Consider the following 17,350-nt stretch of genomic DNA (forward strand, 5'->3'; position numbering starts at 1 on the left):
GCTGCCGTTCCTGGTAAAAGCTAGAATCCTGTCACCGACGGGCAGCTAACCGTCTCAGTGGCCGTAGCGCCAACGGCCACGGGGAAGCGTCTGTGAAGGCAGCCGGCGCTCCCACCATTATTGTTAGCCGCCACCTGGGCTGGAGTGTGTGCATGTTTGACTAATTTACTGAGGCTGCAGCAGAGAAAATGGACAGTTTCAAATGAAATGCTTTGCACAGAGGGAGGTGAGCGTGTGGTGCAGACTGCCTGGGCGGGCCACAGAGACAGATAGCGCCGGCAAAGTCAGAACGCGCACTCGATGTACATTTGGCAGGGAACAAAGATTGAGGGGCTATGCGTGCGTGATCGAGTAGGTTATGATATGTTTTGCATTTTAGAACCAGCCGCATCTATCATAACGGCCTCGTACACTCTGGCATACTCCATCATCTCTGATCTGGGACAGAAATAGCTTGTGCATTAAATTTCCAGGACAATACACAGGCCGCTCGGCCCATCTGGTCCATGTTACGCTCCACACGAGCCTCCTCTTCATCTCGCCCCGTCGGCGCATCCTTCTATTCCTCTCTCCCCCGTGTGTTTATCCAGCTTCCCCCCTCCGCCCCCCCCGTTAAACGGTATCTACCATCATTCACCTCAACCACTCCCTGCGGTAGCGAGTTCCACATTCTCCCCGCTCTCTGGAGAAAGGAGTTTCAAACAGTCGCTTTGGGAGCACAGGTCTTAAGCATTGCTGAGAAAAGGGACATGCTGTCAAAGTTTTTCATCTTGCACTCATCAGGACATTCGCAAGAATACCAAATGTTAAGGGAACAACAACTTATGTTTCATGAGAAGAGAGTGCCAATTGGTTGGCAAGTGGAATCTGATTGGCAACGCCTCTCCATGGCAACACCTCTGCCCACCAGAAGGCGCTGTTGGGCACTGCTCTGGAGTGAGTCAGACAAATAGGCTCTGTCCCACTCAAACTCCTGTGGTGTTATTTAGTAATTGCACTTTTAAAACGATCAATTTATTGCTTCATTTTTGCACAGCGTGTTGTTTCTTTTCTCCATACCTCAGCTTTATTTTGAAATTCATGGGTGGCATCATCGCAGGTTTGCACTGAGTACGGTAGTGGGTGAATAAAACAGGCTTTTCATGGTGTATCAGCCCAAACCCACTGCATTAATTATGGCATTCCCGGGAAACGCGCTGCTTCCAAGGTCCGATTCTCCCGCTGCGCTGTCACCTCGTCACTTCGTCACGCCGGACGCCATGTTTAAAGTCCAGCCCCGCGCACACCTCTCGGTGCTTCCAGCCCAGGGCCGCTGCAAGAAGGCTGCAGCCCCCCCAGGTTTAGTGACTCTCCCTCGAGCACCTTTTGGATGCTGTGGAAGTCCCGCTGTGATGTCCCCTACCCCCGCACTGGCTGCAGGAGGGGCACCAACATCACCACTCGGGCTTGGCAGGCGGTGCCAGTGGTGGTCAGTGCCAATGCTGCACAGAAGAGGTCGGCCATCCAATGTAGAAAGAGGATGAATGATCTCATCCGTGCCCCTAGGGTAAGGCAGCCACCTCATCACTCTAACCTCACACACTCACCAGCCCATCGCCCATTCACTGGCATCTCACTCACTGCCCAGCTCAAGGGACATCACCACTCACTCTCTCACACACACCCTCACATCTCCATCCGGCCTCACCTCCTCTGGAGGCTGCCTCCTCAGCCCTCACACTCTTGAGGCCACTTGCACAGATCAACATGTATCCCCCCACACACACACACCCTGGGACACCCTCCCTTCCCCAGTACAGCCCTCACCCTGCACCCTCTTCCCTCGCCTGAGGCCACTTCTCCCCCTTCCCCAAGCAGGCCCAGGCCCTGCAGCCATACAAAGCCACCCCTGTCCTGTGGCTGGTCTGGTAGGTAGAGACCTGCCCGTCAGCCCCTGTGAAAGTGGATTGGAGCTGTCTGCAAAGCCTGGAGCTGATGACTGCGAGCGCTGCCTGAAGCAAGATAGTCCATGTCCAAATGTAGCAAGACCTGGACAATATCCAGGTTTGAGCTGACAAGTGGCAAGTAACATTCATGCCACACAAGTGCCAGGCAATGAACATCTCCAACAAGAGAGAATCCAACCATCGCCCCCTTGATGTTCAATGGCATTACCATCACTGAATCCCCCACTATCAACATCCTGGGGGTTACCATTGACCAGAAACTGAACTGGACCAGACATATAAATACTGTGGCTACAAGAGCAGGTCAGAGTCTGGGAATTCTGTGACGAGTAACTCACCTCCTGACTCCCCAAAGCCTGTCCACCATCTACAAGGCACAAGTCAGGAGTGTGATGGAATACTCCCCACTTGCCTGGGTGAGTGCAGCTCCCACAACACTCAAGAAGCTCGACACCATCCAGGACAAAGCAGCCCTGCTTGATCGGCACCCCATCCACAAACATTCACTCCCTCCACCACCGACGCACAGTAGCAGCAGTGTGTGTACCATCTACAAGATGCACTGCAGCAACTCTCCAAGGCTCCTTAGGCAGCACCTTCCAAACCCACGACATCTCCCACCTAGAAGGACAAGGGCAGCAGACACATGGGGACACCACCACCTGCAAGTTCTCCTCCAAGCCACTCACCATCCTGACTTGGAAATATATCGGCCGTTCCTTCACTGTCGCTGGGTCAAAATCCTGGAACTCCCTCCCTAACAGCGCTGTGGGTGTACCTACACCACAGGGACTGTAGCTGTGTTAAAGAAAGAAAAAGCTTGCATTTGTATAGCGCCTTTCGTTACCTCAGGGGACCCCCAAAGCGCTTCACACTGAATTGCTTTTTGAAGTGAAGTCACCGCCTGTAATGTAGGAAACGGGGCAGCCAGTCTGCGCACAGCAAGCTCCCACAAACAGCAAAGCGATCATGGTCAGATCAACCGCTTTAGTAATGTTGATTAAGGGATAAATATCAGCCCCAGGGCCTCCAAGAGCAACTCTCCTTCTCCTCTCTTTGAAGCAGTGCCACAGGATATCCAGCTGTCACGGCAGACAGGGTCTCAGTTTAATGTCTTAAACAATAGACGACACTTCCAACAGTGTAGCGGTGGAGTGCCAGTCTGGATTACTGGCCCAAATCTCTGAAGTTTGGCTCAACTGCACAGCCCTCTGACTCAGCAGTATGGAGCTACCGACATAGCGACAGCTGACACCGCAGTGAATCACTCAGCGAGATTGGATCTGAGTGATTAACCGTGTTAGTTTTGTACTTCCACAGATGGTGCAGAATAAGGAGCGAGTCGACAACATTCACTGCACAGTTCCAAATGGAACAGACAGCTCACAGCATTCACAATCTGGTCACAGACTCGGGGAAAAAACTGAACGTCTCGCCTCTTCAGACTGGAAAACGCTCTTGACTGCTAGACTTCAAACATCCAAAAACCTCAACGTCCATCTCTGTGCCACCACCACCCACCCCCACCCCCCCACCTTCACCTCCAATATGGCTTCAACAAAGCACAAGGCAAATTTTGAAAGCAATGGATTTTATTCTCTAATTATCAAAGTTTAAGTGCAGGTGTTTAATGTGCTTGTTCTACATTCCTGCATGAGCTATTTTCAGACGGACTAACCCAATTATTTTAACTGGATGCCATGTGTGCACAGTTAGTGCTTCAAGAAATGTAAGACAAATGCATTAAGCACTCGTACCCAAACACATTAACCGGGTGCTATATCTCTCGGGATTCCCACATACCCCCCCACCACTCTCAGCTGAACTTGGTTTTAGGCGGTGTTCCCTGAGGATGTTTAGCACCCCTAACCCCTCGAGTATCTCCCATTTACCCTGCACCCTGTCCCGTTTTTATCTCGGGACTGTTTTTCTCACCCTTTTGTCTCTCGAAACGTGATCAGGATTATCCTGGAGTGTTGGAAATTGAACGCATTGGAAAGTCAAGGGTTAGTAATTGAGTTTCTTTCTGCCTTGGTACTACAGACCTTCCATTGTCAACCGCGTGGCTTCAAAGTGTCACCAGAGAATTGCATAACCTGTCTTCTGCTTTTAGTGTCTGAGCGTTAATTATAAGAAATGATAGTGCATAGAAAATAGCAATTGTTATGATCTGGTTAGGGGCCAGTAACTGTTTGTTTCAAGGTACTTATTAAGGGAATAAAGCCGCAAGATTGCACAGTTTTAAACAAATAAAATAAACTTTACTACACAAAGTCAGAAAAGTAAAACAGTTGACAGTGCCTGTCTTATACTCTAACATTCAGAACGAACGCAAGATCGTGTGAATGAACAGGCAAACTGTGGTCAAACACACTACAGCTGCATATTAATTAGCAGATGTGACCAAGACAAGTTGCACGGATTTCTCAGCACCCACCCAGATGTCAGTGACCACGGTGAGTCACAAAATCTTGTTAAAACTCTGTCCCCCTCACATGAGATTTCAACTTCTCACTTTCAGAGATCGAGTCTCTGAAATTCCTTCAAAAGACTTGGACTGCCTCAACAGCTGCTCATCTCCCAATGATTCAGTCTCTTCTCCTGAGATTGCATTCTATGGGATTCGCAAAATTGCACTCCCGTCTCTAATACCGGCACAATTCTAACTCTTTTGTAAACTGCTAGCTTCACTAAGCTGGGCACTGCCCCTGGGTTCATCTGAACTACTGTCCTCTGCCTGCACCAAGCTCTGAATGGTTCCCAGGGCTTCTTCTGAGTTCTAACCCTCTCCAGCTTGGAGCCAATAACCTTCCGTAACCTTCTCAGCTCCCCAGGACTTCTCTGAGTCCTACCTCCCTGGATCCTGCCAACAGCTCCCAGGGCTTCTCTGTGAGCTGCAAACGACACGAGGCCCCAACTGTAACCAATAACCTCTCCCAGCAAACGCACAGATAAATTAAAACCAGACAACCTTCTTAAGCTCCGCCCATCTCCATGATGATGTAACTTTTCAGGGTCCACTGAATGTTTTTAACTTAATTTAGCTCTAGTTCCCAAACAAAACCTCTCTCTGGACTGCACTTCTTTGCAAGCAGTGTAGACATTGTATCTCCAGTTCTCCAGCTAAGTAAGCCCACCTGCTGTTTTATGGCTCCGTTTCTTCTATTCTGACTTTATTAAACTAACGCGAGTAATCTCCTGAACTATCATTCTCTTTTAGGTGTTCTGGAAATCGCTAAAGCCCAACCTTTTCTCCAGAACAATAATAGCCCCAGAACTAAACATCACCTCTTACATTATGAACTTGAACCATGAACTTGATATTCATCACATAGCGATGTCAGCCATTAGTGATTCAGGTGTAACGTTGGTGGTGGGTGGTGTAAGCAGAGGTACAGTCATCCATTGCCTGCAGCAACAACTTACATTTATATAGCGCCTTTAACATGGCACATGTTCCAAGGCGCTTTGCGGGAGCATTATCAATATAAACACTTCAGGCATTTTTCATATTTTCTTTTTGACGCCAAGCCACTTAAGGAGATATTAGGGGCTATTCGGAACAGGTGCCTGAAAGCTGGGTCAAAAAAGGCAGGCTTTAAAGAGGAGCTTCAAATAGGAGGAAGACGATGAGAGGTTTAGGGAGGGAATTCCGGAACCTAGGGCCCAGGCACCCGAAGGCACAGCCGCGGGTGGTGGGACCTTAGAAATCAGGAACTAGCAAGATGCCAGAAATGGAGGAGCGCGCAGAACTCAGGGGACATGGAATTGAAGGTGAACAGTAACGCCGTGTCTCCTGCCAACACAGTATGGTCGCACAAGATGGCCACCGATACCCATGTGCGCATGCGCAGAAATCCAGCGATGTCACCGCAAGAGCCTGCGGCCTGGAACCCAAGAGCGAAGAATGAAGGAGGGGCAATATAGTCCAACACTCATGGCAACCTATGATCCACTTGCGCGACTGGGATGGTGAGACAGGGTTTGGAAACACTGGCCGATGTGACTGCAGTTAAATATCCCACGAGGAAAAGGTTTTAGATTCCCGTCTGCAAACCATCCCCTTCTCACCCCCCTGTAAAAGGAGCTTCCAAAATCCATCACCATCAGTCCAATTCACAACATTCTCTCCTCCTGCTGCCAGGGCCAGTGATGACCGCGCATTGCCCCCTATAAAGATGGCAGTCACACATGTGCCCTGCTGCACATTGCCCCCTATAAAGATGGTGGTTTCATAAGTGCCCTGCTGCGCATTGCCCCCTATAAAGATGGCAGTCACACATGTGCCCTGCTGCACATTGCCCCCTATAAAGATGGCAGTCACACGTGCCCTGCTGCACATTGCCCCTTATAAAGATGGTGGTTTCATAAGTGCCCTGCTGCACATTGCCCCCCAATAAAGATGGTGGTTTCATAAGTGCCCTGCTGCACATTGCCCCTAATAAAGATGGCAGTCACACATATGCCTTGCTGCACATTGCTCCCTATAAAGATGGCAGTCACACATGTGCCCTGCTGCACATTGCCCCCGATAAAGATGGCAGTCACACATGTGCCCTGCTGCACATTGCCCCCTATAAAAATGGTAGCTGCAAATGAGCCCTGCTGCACATTGCCCCTAATAAAGATGGCAATCACACATATGCCCTGCTGCACATTGCCCTCTTTCAAGACGGTGGCCACTAACCTGGGTCTCCCAACAGCATACAACTGCACATGCATGGCGTCAGCAGCAAACACAGCCTAACAGTTAATAGGAGTCACAGGAGTCAAGAACAGTTACTTCAGGAAGTCTCGTTCTGAGGAAGTAGCTTTGGAGGTGAACAATCACCACTGTTCTTGCCAATAAACTTGACCTCAAATAGGGTTACCAACTGCGATTAAATGTATTTCTGGAGGCTTCATCACATAACTTGCCCCCACTCTCCAGCCATTAGTCGGCCAACACATCCATCCTTGTGACGTACGGCCTTCCTACGCCAATCGGAAAGCAAAAAGACTCATGACCCGATTGGATGATGTTTGACTGTCAGCCAAACAGTTTTTTTCTCCCCCATTTTAAATATTTTTATTCCTGGTAATGAGAAATGTTCAAAGAAAATTTTTTTTAAAAAAAACAATCTTTTTTTAATGCCCCGATGATTTATCTCCAGGGTTGCGCACAGCTGTGTCCTGGAGATTGATCTTCAATTCCTGGAGACTCCAGGCCAATCCTGGAGGGTTGGCAACCTTATCCTCAAAGGATTTATGAGCAGCTGGGTCATGTGGTCTTGTCTGAGACAAGTCCCTTTAACACAGGAAAAATGTAGTGCATATAAAGGAGCATGTTTTTTAACAATTCTCCGGAGGGTTCGAACAATACAGAAACCAAAAGCCTCTATGTATAATACAGATTGATGATCTTTGCTGGTTTATTAGTGAAGACTGCTCCATATACCTCACCATCAAATGTTTTGCGAAACATATTGTTGCGAACCACAGGAGGTGGATGAACAGTACACCGTTGACCACTCACTCAACACGTTTCTTCCCCCTCCCAGCCTTTGAGAAAACATTCCATCCATCAGTTCTTAAACTTAGAAACTCCTTCAATCATCTGACAGTCAGAGTAATCTTGGCCTGCTTCTCAACTTTGTTCCGGTCAGACTTATGAAAATCTGCCTTGATTTTCATCCTGTCTGGAAGTCTCGGTTGTAAAATGTATAATGAGGGATAGCAGCATGACATCACCAAAAGGGAAGTGTGTCACACCATCCAGTTTTAGTTTTACTTCTGCTTTTGAGCAGCGCGCAGCGTAGAGCACTCTGCTGCTGAAGCCTGCAAGCTGTCTATCCATGTATAAATGTTCTCACATGCCTAGACTTAATAAGTGAACTGACAATGTGTTAATCTAATACCTTATGAATGTTTGGTGCCTTTGCATCATTCTAAAAACACAACAGTCTCAGCCTAAAATGCCAACCTGCTTTTATCTCGTTCCAGAGATTTGTAGACTTGCAATGCCTATGCAGCAGTCTCAATTGTCAGACTACGTTGAGAATGAATTGCAGAATTGTTACAGTGTAGAAGGAGGCCATTCACATCCTTCCTACAGTGTGGCACCCAGAACTGTACACACTACTCCAGCTGAGGTCTAACCAGTATCTTATACAAGTTCATTGTAACATCCCTGCTCTTCTACGCTATGTCCCTATTAAAGAAGCCTAGAATACTGTATGTTTTAGAAACTACCTGTCCTGCCACCTTTAATGGCTTATGTACATATACACCCAGGTCTCTCTGCTCATGCTACAGCGTCTCCATGTCCTTTGTACCAAAGTGCATCACCTCACACTTCTCCACCTTGAACTTCATCTGCCACCTATCTACCCACTCCACTAATGTGTCAATGTCCTTTTGAAGTTCTACACTGACCTCACAGTTTACAATTCTTCTAAGTTTTGTGTCATCAGCAAACTTTGAAATTGTCCCCTGCACACCAAGATCTAGATCATTTATATATATCAGGAAAAGCAAGGGTCCCAGTATCGGCCCCTGGGAGACTCCACTACAAACCTTCTTCCAGCCTGAAAAATACCCATTAACCACTACTCTCTGTTTCCTATCCCTCAGCCAATTTTGTATCCACATTGCTACTGTCCCTTTTACTCCATGACCTATAACCTTCCTCCCAAGTCAGTTGTGTGGCACTATATCGAACACCTTTTGGAAATCCATGTACACCACATCAATGGCCTTACCCTCATCAACCATTTCTGATACTTCTTCAAAAACTCCAGCAAGTTAGTTTCCCTCTAACAAATCCATGCTGACTCTTCCGAATCAATCCACATTTTTCCATGTGACTATTAATCCTATGCTGAATAATTGTTTCTAGAAGTTTCTCCACCACCAAAGTTAAACTGACTGCAATTGCAGGGCAGATCTTTCCAGCCTTTTTTGAACAAGGGGCGTAATGTTTGCAATTCTCCAGTCCTCCGGCACCTCCCCGGAATCCAGGGAACATTGAAAGATTATTACCAGTGCCTCTGCAATTTCCACTCTCACTTCCCTCAATATTCTTGGATGCGTCTCATCCGGTCCTGGTGCCTTATCAACTTTAAGTACTGCCAGCTTATCCAATATCTCCTCCTTATCAATTTTAAACCCTTCCAGTGACAGAGTTTCCTTCTCTGTCACCATGGCCTGGGCAGCATCTGCCTCGTAGGTAAAGTCAGATGTGGAGTATTCACTTAATACCTCAGCCATGCCTCTTGCCTCTATGTGTAAATCCCCTTTCCAGTCCACAGTAGGCCCTACTCCTCCTGTTACCACCCCGTTGCGACTGATGTGCTTATAGAACACTTTGAGATTTCCTTTTTTTCTAGGAACGCCACTTGTGATCAGCTAAGTCCTGAGGAAAGCTTTACAGGCAAACGATTTCTCCCATCGCTCCACGGCAAAACCCCGGGATGGATGTACAATATTTCACACTCTGATAAAGTGAAGAGAAGGGCTGGGATATTCGCCCTCCTGCCCCCTTTAAACAGGCACAAATTGCATTGGCCCCCACAAGGGTTTATCTAATTCCCCACTTCCACTGAATCTGTGTCCATCACCCTATCAGGTTAAGTTGTCTTGCTTTGACGCTCTCAACAGGCTAGGGTAGAGAGTCAAGTGTGTCCTTGATTGCAGGTTTCTTCTTTCCACTGACCTCACTTTGACCCCGCTTACGATTTCGGTTTTGTGGCTGTTTCTGTCTGGAAGTGTCACAGACTGAGATTACCCTTCCATGCATCGCCCCATTGCCTATGTAGCTGCGTAAGGCTTATTGAGCTAATTTGCTGACAGTGATGGGGAGAGACGGTGGCGATGTGACTGGGCTACGAATCCAGCTAGGCCCGGCCTGATACTCTGGGGGACATGGGTTCAAACCCCACCGCAGCGGCTGGTGGAAAAATTTGTTTTTAATTCGTTCATGGGATGTGGGCATTGCCAGGAGTCAACCACATTGGCTGTGGGTCTGGAGTCACATGTAGGCCAGACCAGGTAAGGACAGCAAATTTCCTTCCCTAAAGGACATTGGTGAACCAGATGGGGTTTTTACAACAATCGACAATCAGGCTTTTAATTCCAGGTGCTTTTGGAATTCAAATTTCACCATCTGCTGTGGTGGGATTTGAACCAGGGTCCCCAGAGCGTTACCCTGGGTCTCTGGAATACCAGTCCAGTGACAATACCACTATGCTAACACCTCCCAATTCAATTAATAAATTTGGAATATAAAGCTGGTGTCAGTAATGGTGACCATGAGAACTATCACTGATTGCTGTTCTGAAAAAAACCCCATCTGCTTCACTAATGCCCCCTTTAGGGAAGGAAATCTGCCCTCCTTACCCGGTCTGGGCCTACACGTGACTCCAGGCCCCACAGCAATGTGACCGACTCCTAATTACCCTCAGAAATGGCCTAGCCAGCTACACAGTTCTCAAGGGCAATTAGGGATGGGCAATAAACGCTGGGCCCAGCCAGTGACGTCCACATCCCATCAAAGAATAAATACATTTCACTGCTCTCTGGAGTGGAGAATGGCAAAGGTTCACAACGACTCTGAGAGAAAAAATCCTCCTCATCACCTTCTATGAACCTGTGCCCCCCGAGTTCTAGGCTCCCCCACAAGGAGAAACATCCTCACAGCATCTACTCTGTCAAGCTCCCCCTCAAGACCTTATATGTTTCAGTAAAATCACCTCTCATTCTTCTAAACTCCAACTGGATACGGGCCCAGGTTGTCCAACCTTTCCTCATAAGACAACGCCCTTGATCCCAAGAAGCAACCGAGCGAATCATCTCTAAACTGCCTCCAAGGCAATGACGAACATACGAAACAGGAGCAGGAGTGAGGCCATTTGGCCCCTCGAGCCTGCTCCACCATTCAATAAGATCACGGTCGACCTGTTTGTGTTTCGAGTTCCATGTTCCCATCTACCCCCGATAACCTTTGATCCCCTTGCCTAACAAGAATCGATCCACCTCCGCCTTAAAAATATTCAGTGACCCCGCCTCCACTGCCTTCTGAGACCGAGAGTTCCAAAGTAGCACAACCCCCTGAGAGAAAACATTTCTCCTCATCTCTGTCCTAAAAGGGCGACCCCTAATTTTAAAACAGTGACCCTCTAGTTCTGGGTCAAGAGGAAACATCCTTTCCACATCCACCTTGTCAAGGCCGTTCAGGATCTCGTACACTTCAATCAAATCACCCCTCACTCTTCTAAACTCCAGTGGAAACAAGCCCAGTCTGTCCAACCTTTCCTCATGAGACAACCCACTCATTCCAGGTATCGATCTCGTAAACCTCCTCTGAACCACCTCCAACGCATTTACACCCTTCCTTAAATAAGGAGACCAAAAACTGTGCGCAGCACTGAAGGTGCGGTCTGCTCCCTTGATAAAAGGACCCCGACCTGAAACGTTAATTGTATTTTTCTCTCTCCACCATGTTGCCCGGGCCTGTTGAGTGCTTCCAGCGTCTTCCTTTCTGTTTTTATACCGACTGACACCTTGGTCTCCTGCTCAGCAGCAGGGTTGCATCTCTGAGATACAATGCCTAATTAGTTCTAAACAGCAGCCCAATTAGTGCTTTATTGAAAGCAGTGCAGTGGGTTTCCATCCATCGGGATCCAGGCAGAGGATCGGAGCCCAAATCAATTTTGTTTATGACCCTTTAATTGGAATTCGACAGCAGGAGAACGGAGACGTCTCTCGTGGGCAGAATCTCAGGCGCAGGTCCCTCTCGTTGTTGGCAAAGCCCTGGCAGCCTAACTCACTGCCTCGATTGAAACTCTGAATGTCAAAACTGATAACCTTCGTCGGATAACAATTCCTCACTCTCTATTTCAACTGTGCCAGTTGATGTGCAATCTTTTTTTTTGGGGGCGGGGGGGGGGCGGCGAGGTGGGCTGATTTGTAGTCCCCTCCGCGAGTTGCAGACTCCAGCAGCTCAGTGCCATTCCCAATTTTCAATTATGCAGGCATTAATTATTCATTCTAATCCTTAAGGGTCAATTGAGCAACTCATTAGTTGCAAAACTGTCGACTGCAGCCTAGTGTTGATGGGTACCGCAATTTGGAGCCCATTTGCACAGCCTCATGCAGATGTTGCCCTGGTGGGAGGGCAAGTCGCCAAGGCAAATTGAGAAACAGGTAGGTGGCCTGTGGCCCCCCCCCCCCAACCCCCACCGCCGGCCAATGGGATTGGACGGTCGCAATGGCGAGCCGACCCTGCCTCTCCCCGGCTTGAAGGAAGAGCTTGTGCGAGTTGAGCAGGAAGGGGAGAGAATCATGTGGCCCACCGCAGCCCACACAGTAACAGAGTCGACTCCAACCAGGTTTTCCTGCATCGCCGGTGGCTCTTTATTAAGGACAGCACCTCGTCGTCTGCAGGCTAGGCATTTCTGGGCACCAGCAGCCCTTAATGGCACCACAAGCTTTGCCACCCCCTCTCCATCTTAGCATCTCGGCTTCACAGGATGTTGGCGTCGCCAGCTGCTGCTGCCTTCTTAGAACCATAGAAACCATAGAAACATTAGCAGCACAGAAGGAGGCCATTCGGCCCATCTTGTCCATGCCAGCCCGAGGACACCCAGGTGCCCTTTCCAATCCCACCTTCCTGCACCCGGCCCATAGCTCTGCAGCTTACAGCACCTAAGGTGCAGATCCAGGTACTTTTTAAAAGAGTTTAGAGTTTCTGCCTCTACCCCCAACTTGGCAGCGAATTCCAGACGCTCACTACCCTCTGCGTAAAAAAGTTCTTCCTCATGTCCCCACCTACACCTTCTGCCACTTATCTTGAATCTATGTCCCCTGGTTCTGGAATTCTCCACCAAGGGAAACAATTTTATCCTTTCCACTCTATCTATTCCCCTCATTTTGTACACCTCAATCAAGTCACCTCTCAGCCTCCTTTGTTCTAAGGAAAATAACCCCAACCTATCCAATCTCTCCTTGTAGCTACACTTTTCTAACCCTGGCAACATTCTTGTAAACCTCCTCTGCACTGTCTCCAGAGCTATTATGTCCTTCCTGTACCGTGGTGACCAGAACTGCACACAATACTTCAGTTTGAAAGAAAGGGACATTGCCTTTATTAGAACGGTTTGCCAATAAGACCATAAGACATAGGAGCAGAAATTAGGCCAATCGGCCCATCGAGTCTGCTCCGCCATTCAATCATGGCTGATGAGTTTCTCAACCCCATTCTCCCGCCTTCTCCCCGTAACCTTTGACCCCCTTACCGGTCAAGAACCTATCTATCTCGCTCTTAAATACACTCAATGACCTGGCCTCCTCAGCCTTCTGTGGCAATGAATTCCATAGATTCACCACTCTCTGGCTAAAGAAGTTTCTCCTCATCTCTGTTCTAAAAGGTCTTCCCTTTACTCTGAGGCTGTGCCCTCGGGTCCTGGTCTCTCCTACTAATGGAAACATCTTCCCCACTTCCACTCTATCCAGGCATTTCAGTATTCTGTAAGTTTCATAAGCATTGTCCATACATTGTTCAGTGCTTCCAGCTATTGGGTTAAATCAGGCTCCCAGTAGATAAGCAAACTCCAATAGCCAAAAACTTTCCAGGCCAACAGATCAAGATCCGAACGAATGTCACTTACAATTTCCGTGTTCAGGATTAAACAAGATATCTTTAAGGAATTTAAAGCACAACTTTTCAGGCATAGAGCAGTTAAACCAAATGTCCCATTTGTGCCGGGGACATTATGTAACAAAGCACACTGAATGAAGTTGCTGCACACTAGACTATTTTTGAACCAGTAGTTATCAACCACGCTAACCGACAGAAAAGTTTATTGCCAATTCCCTCCTCCGCACAGGCAGGTTTATTTCAATCTTCAGCGATTCCTATTACACCAGAGGCTAAACCACTTCCAGCATTTCCTGTTCGAGTGCTCTCCTCATCCCTGCCTTTTCCCGAGTCATCTCCCTCCTCATGAGCCACAAGTGTAGGCCCAATAACGGGCCTGAGGGGTACTTGCTTATTCTGGACTTCAAAGGCAGCCCCGTGAAGTTGCCTAGATCGCCGACATGTCTTCCCTCCCCATCTGCTCCGCCATGAATTTTTGTTTTTCCCTGGGCAAAAGCGTTGTAGTGAGGCCCTGCACGGACACAGCTGCTTGGCGAGGGACTCAGGCTTTCCAGGACCCCAATCCAGTGATGCTTCCTTTTCAAGTCACAGGTCCACCCGCACTCCAGCGCCGCTCCTCCCTGACAGCTCGCTCAGAATGGACAGCCCCGGTCACTTCCCCAGTCCCCTTCAACACGCGGCTCGCTCTCGCCTCGGAAGGAGGTCTTGTCAACCGGGACTCGTGGCCAATAGCACGCGGCCACTCGGCTCGGAAAACACGGGAATTCTGCCTCAAGGTCCCGTGATGCATTGGGCGGTCAGTGTGGGTGGGATTGCTGCTAACGGGGATGGGCACTGATAAAAAGCACACAAATTTCTTACGGGGTTCGACAGGGTAGATGCAGGAAGGATGTTTACCCTGGCTGGGGGTGGGAGGTGGGGATGGGGCGGGTGGGGTGGGTCAGCGGAGACTGGCCACTCGACTTATTTTACATGGACCCCACCCGATTGTTGAAACCATGCCCGGTGGAGACATGTAAAACACAGCCCTTGCATACTAGAGTATACCCGGAGCGATACTGGACTGCTCAAATGTTACCACAAGACTATTCAGGGTTCAGCACCTAAGAACCTCGCCCGTGCTAAGTTTTGCCAAGTTGTATCTTAATGCCCCATTTCGTACATTCTAAGTAGTAAGATTGAATTTCAGCAACCTTGCAATTGACATTGTAGCTTCTTAATAAAGCTTATCTTCCGGTCTCTTTGTACAAGAAAGTGAATCTAAAGTCTTGAACTTTCACTCCTGTATCGTACGCCAGTTGACACAACGATGTCCTGAGGAGGTTACTGCTCAGAAGGACGAGGGCAATATGCACATGGGAACACTATTGCCTGCTAGTTTTTTGAAAATTCATTCATGGGATGTGGGCGTCACTGGCTGGGACAACATTCATTGCCCATCCCTAATTGCCCCCTTGAGAAGGTGGTGGTGAGCCGCCTTCTTGAGCCGCTGCAGTCCCTGTGGTGTAGGTACACCCACCGTGCTGTTAGGGAGGGAGTTCCAGGATTTTGACCCAGTGACAGTGAAGGAACGGTCGATATATTTCCAAGTCAGGATGGTGAGTGGTTTGGAGGGGAACTTGCAGGTGGTGGTGTTCCCATGTGTCTGCTGCCCTTGTCCTTCTAGATGGCAACTGTCATGGGTTTGGAAGGTGCTGTTGAAGGAGCCTTGGTGAGTTTCTGCAGTGCATCTTGTAGATGGTACACACACTGCTGCTACTGTGCGTCGGTGGTGGAGGGAGTGAATGTTTGTGGATGGGGAGCCAATCAAGCGGGGCTGTTTTGTCCTGGATGGTGTCGAGCTTCTTGAGTGTTGTGGGAGCTGCACTCATCCAGGCAAGTGGGGAGTATTCCATCACACTCCTGACTTGTGCCTTGTAGATGGTGGACAGGCTTTGGGGAGTCAGGAGGTGAGTTACTCTCCGCAGGATTCCCAGCCTCTGACCTGCTCTTGTAGCCACAGTATTTATATGGCTGGTCCCGTTCAGTTCAAAATGATGAAGGGAAACTTGTGACAGGCAAGCGACAGCAGACAAAACAGTGCCAAGGTGATTCTGAATGCCCCCCCCAAAAAAAACAGTCATCCAATTCAATCTTTGGCAGGCTGCATTCAGGCCTTTCAAGAGAACATCCCCGAGAGTGTTTGATTCATGAGGAAATGCTTACCTCAAGGGAGTAGGGAGTCCTGCCGAATTTTGCTCCTCTGCTTTCCCTCTAGGCATGACCCAAAACTTATTTAATAAGAAGCTCGGAGAAAAGATTCAAGAGAGAGGTACGGTCAAGCCGGTAGCTTAGCAGGATCAGCGAATATTCTTAGTCAAGTCACGGAATATTCTTAAATGTTGACATTGTCTCTGCTGCAGTTTTATCCAGCTCTGTGTCCTTAACCTATCGGCATCTAATCTTACACCTACGCCCTCTCGTTCGAAACCCTCAATCACTGGAAAAGGGTTCGTTTCTCTATAATCTTACAAACAGTTCCCTGGTCCCGCAATGGGCCTGCACTCTTAGCCGACAGAACGTGACTTGCAAGTGTCCCTTGAGGGTTTGTGTCGCGTTCATCGTGGCTTAGATGATAGAGGAACACGCATCTAAGATTGCCGATGTCTCTAAGATAGGTGGAGGTGTAACGTTATTGATTGATTGGGGTTTTTTTTTGCATTCAGTCATGTGACGTGGGCTTTGCTGCTGGTTAGGCCAGCATTTATCGCCCGTCCCTAACTGCCCTTGTTCAGAGGGCATTTTAAGAGTAGGCCACATTGGTGTGGAGTCTGGAGCCACATTGTAGGCCCAGACCGGGTAAGGATGGCAGATTTCCTTCCCTAAAGGGGGCATTAGCGAACCGGGTGGGTTTTTACGACAATCGGCGATGGTTTCGTGGTCACCATCAGACTTTTAAATTCCAGATTTATTTATTATTTTACATTAAATTCAAATTTCACCACCGGCCGTGGTGGGATTTGAACCTGGGTCTCCAGAGCATTACCCTGGGTCTCTGAAATACGAGTCCAGCAACAACACCAAAATAACCACCTCCCCCTTGCTTAGGTGAATGGACAAAATTGGAGCAAAATGCATTTCAGCGAAGGAAAGTTTGAGGTCGTCCACTTTGAACCTAAGAAGGGTGGGATCAGAGAACTGTCTAAATGGTCAAAGGCTAGAAGCAGTGGAGGGCCAGACTGGGTGGGGTGGGGGAGGAAGGAGTTGGTGGGGGGGGTGGTCCAGATACACAGGTTATTAAGATATCATGAACAGGTATGGAAAATAAGCAAAAAGGCCGGGCATTATAACCGGAAGGACTAGAAAAACAAAGTCGGGGGGGTGGGGGGTGGGGTGCAAAATCCTGGAACTCCCTCCCCAACAACCCGGTGGGCGCACCTACACCACGCGGCTCACCGCCACTAATCTTGTTTGGGGGTGGGTGGGGGGCAGTTAGGATTGGGCAATAAAAATGCTGGCCCAGCCAGCGACGCCCACATCCCGTGAAAGGATGGAAGGTTGTCCCTCGCTGGGGAGGTGGGCAGCCCAGTGGTCACATTACTGAAGTGGCGCCCCCCCACCCCCCCCTCCAGAGGTAACGGTGGAGGGAGAAACAGGGTTGACGAAAGGGACAGGGCCCGAGCCAGTCAGGGGCAGCAGGCGGACTCAAGGGAGTCCTTCAGGAACTCAGGTGCAACGCCACTTTAACAGGCGGCCCCCCTCTGTCCCAAGGTTACCAGCACTGCCCCTT

General features: G+C 48.9%; 1 protein-coding gene across 2 annotated transcripts in view; it reads right to left on the minus strand.

The window, feature by feature from the left end:
- LOC121272973 (neurexin-2-like) overlaps positions 1 to 17,350 on the minus strand; it is a 2,565,635-nt gene that overhangs the window by 2,200,003 nt on the left and 348,282 nt on the right. The window lies entirely within an intron of this gene.

This window comes from Carcharodon carcharias, chromosome 37 (genome assembly GCF_017639515.1).
Source record: "Carcharodon carcharias isolate sCarCar2 chromosome 37, sCarCar2.pri, whole genome shotgun sequence".
NCBI classification, from domain to species: Eukaryota; Metazoa; Chordata; class Chondrichthyes; order Lamniformes; family Lamnidae; genus Carcharodon; species Carcharodon carcharias.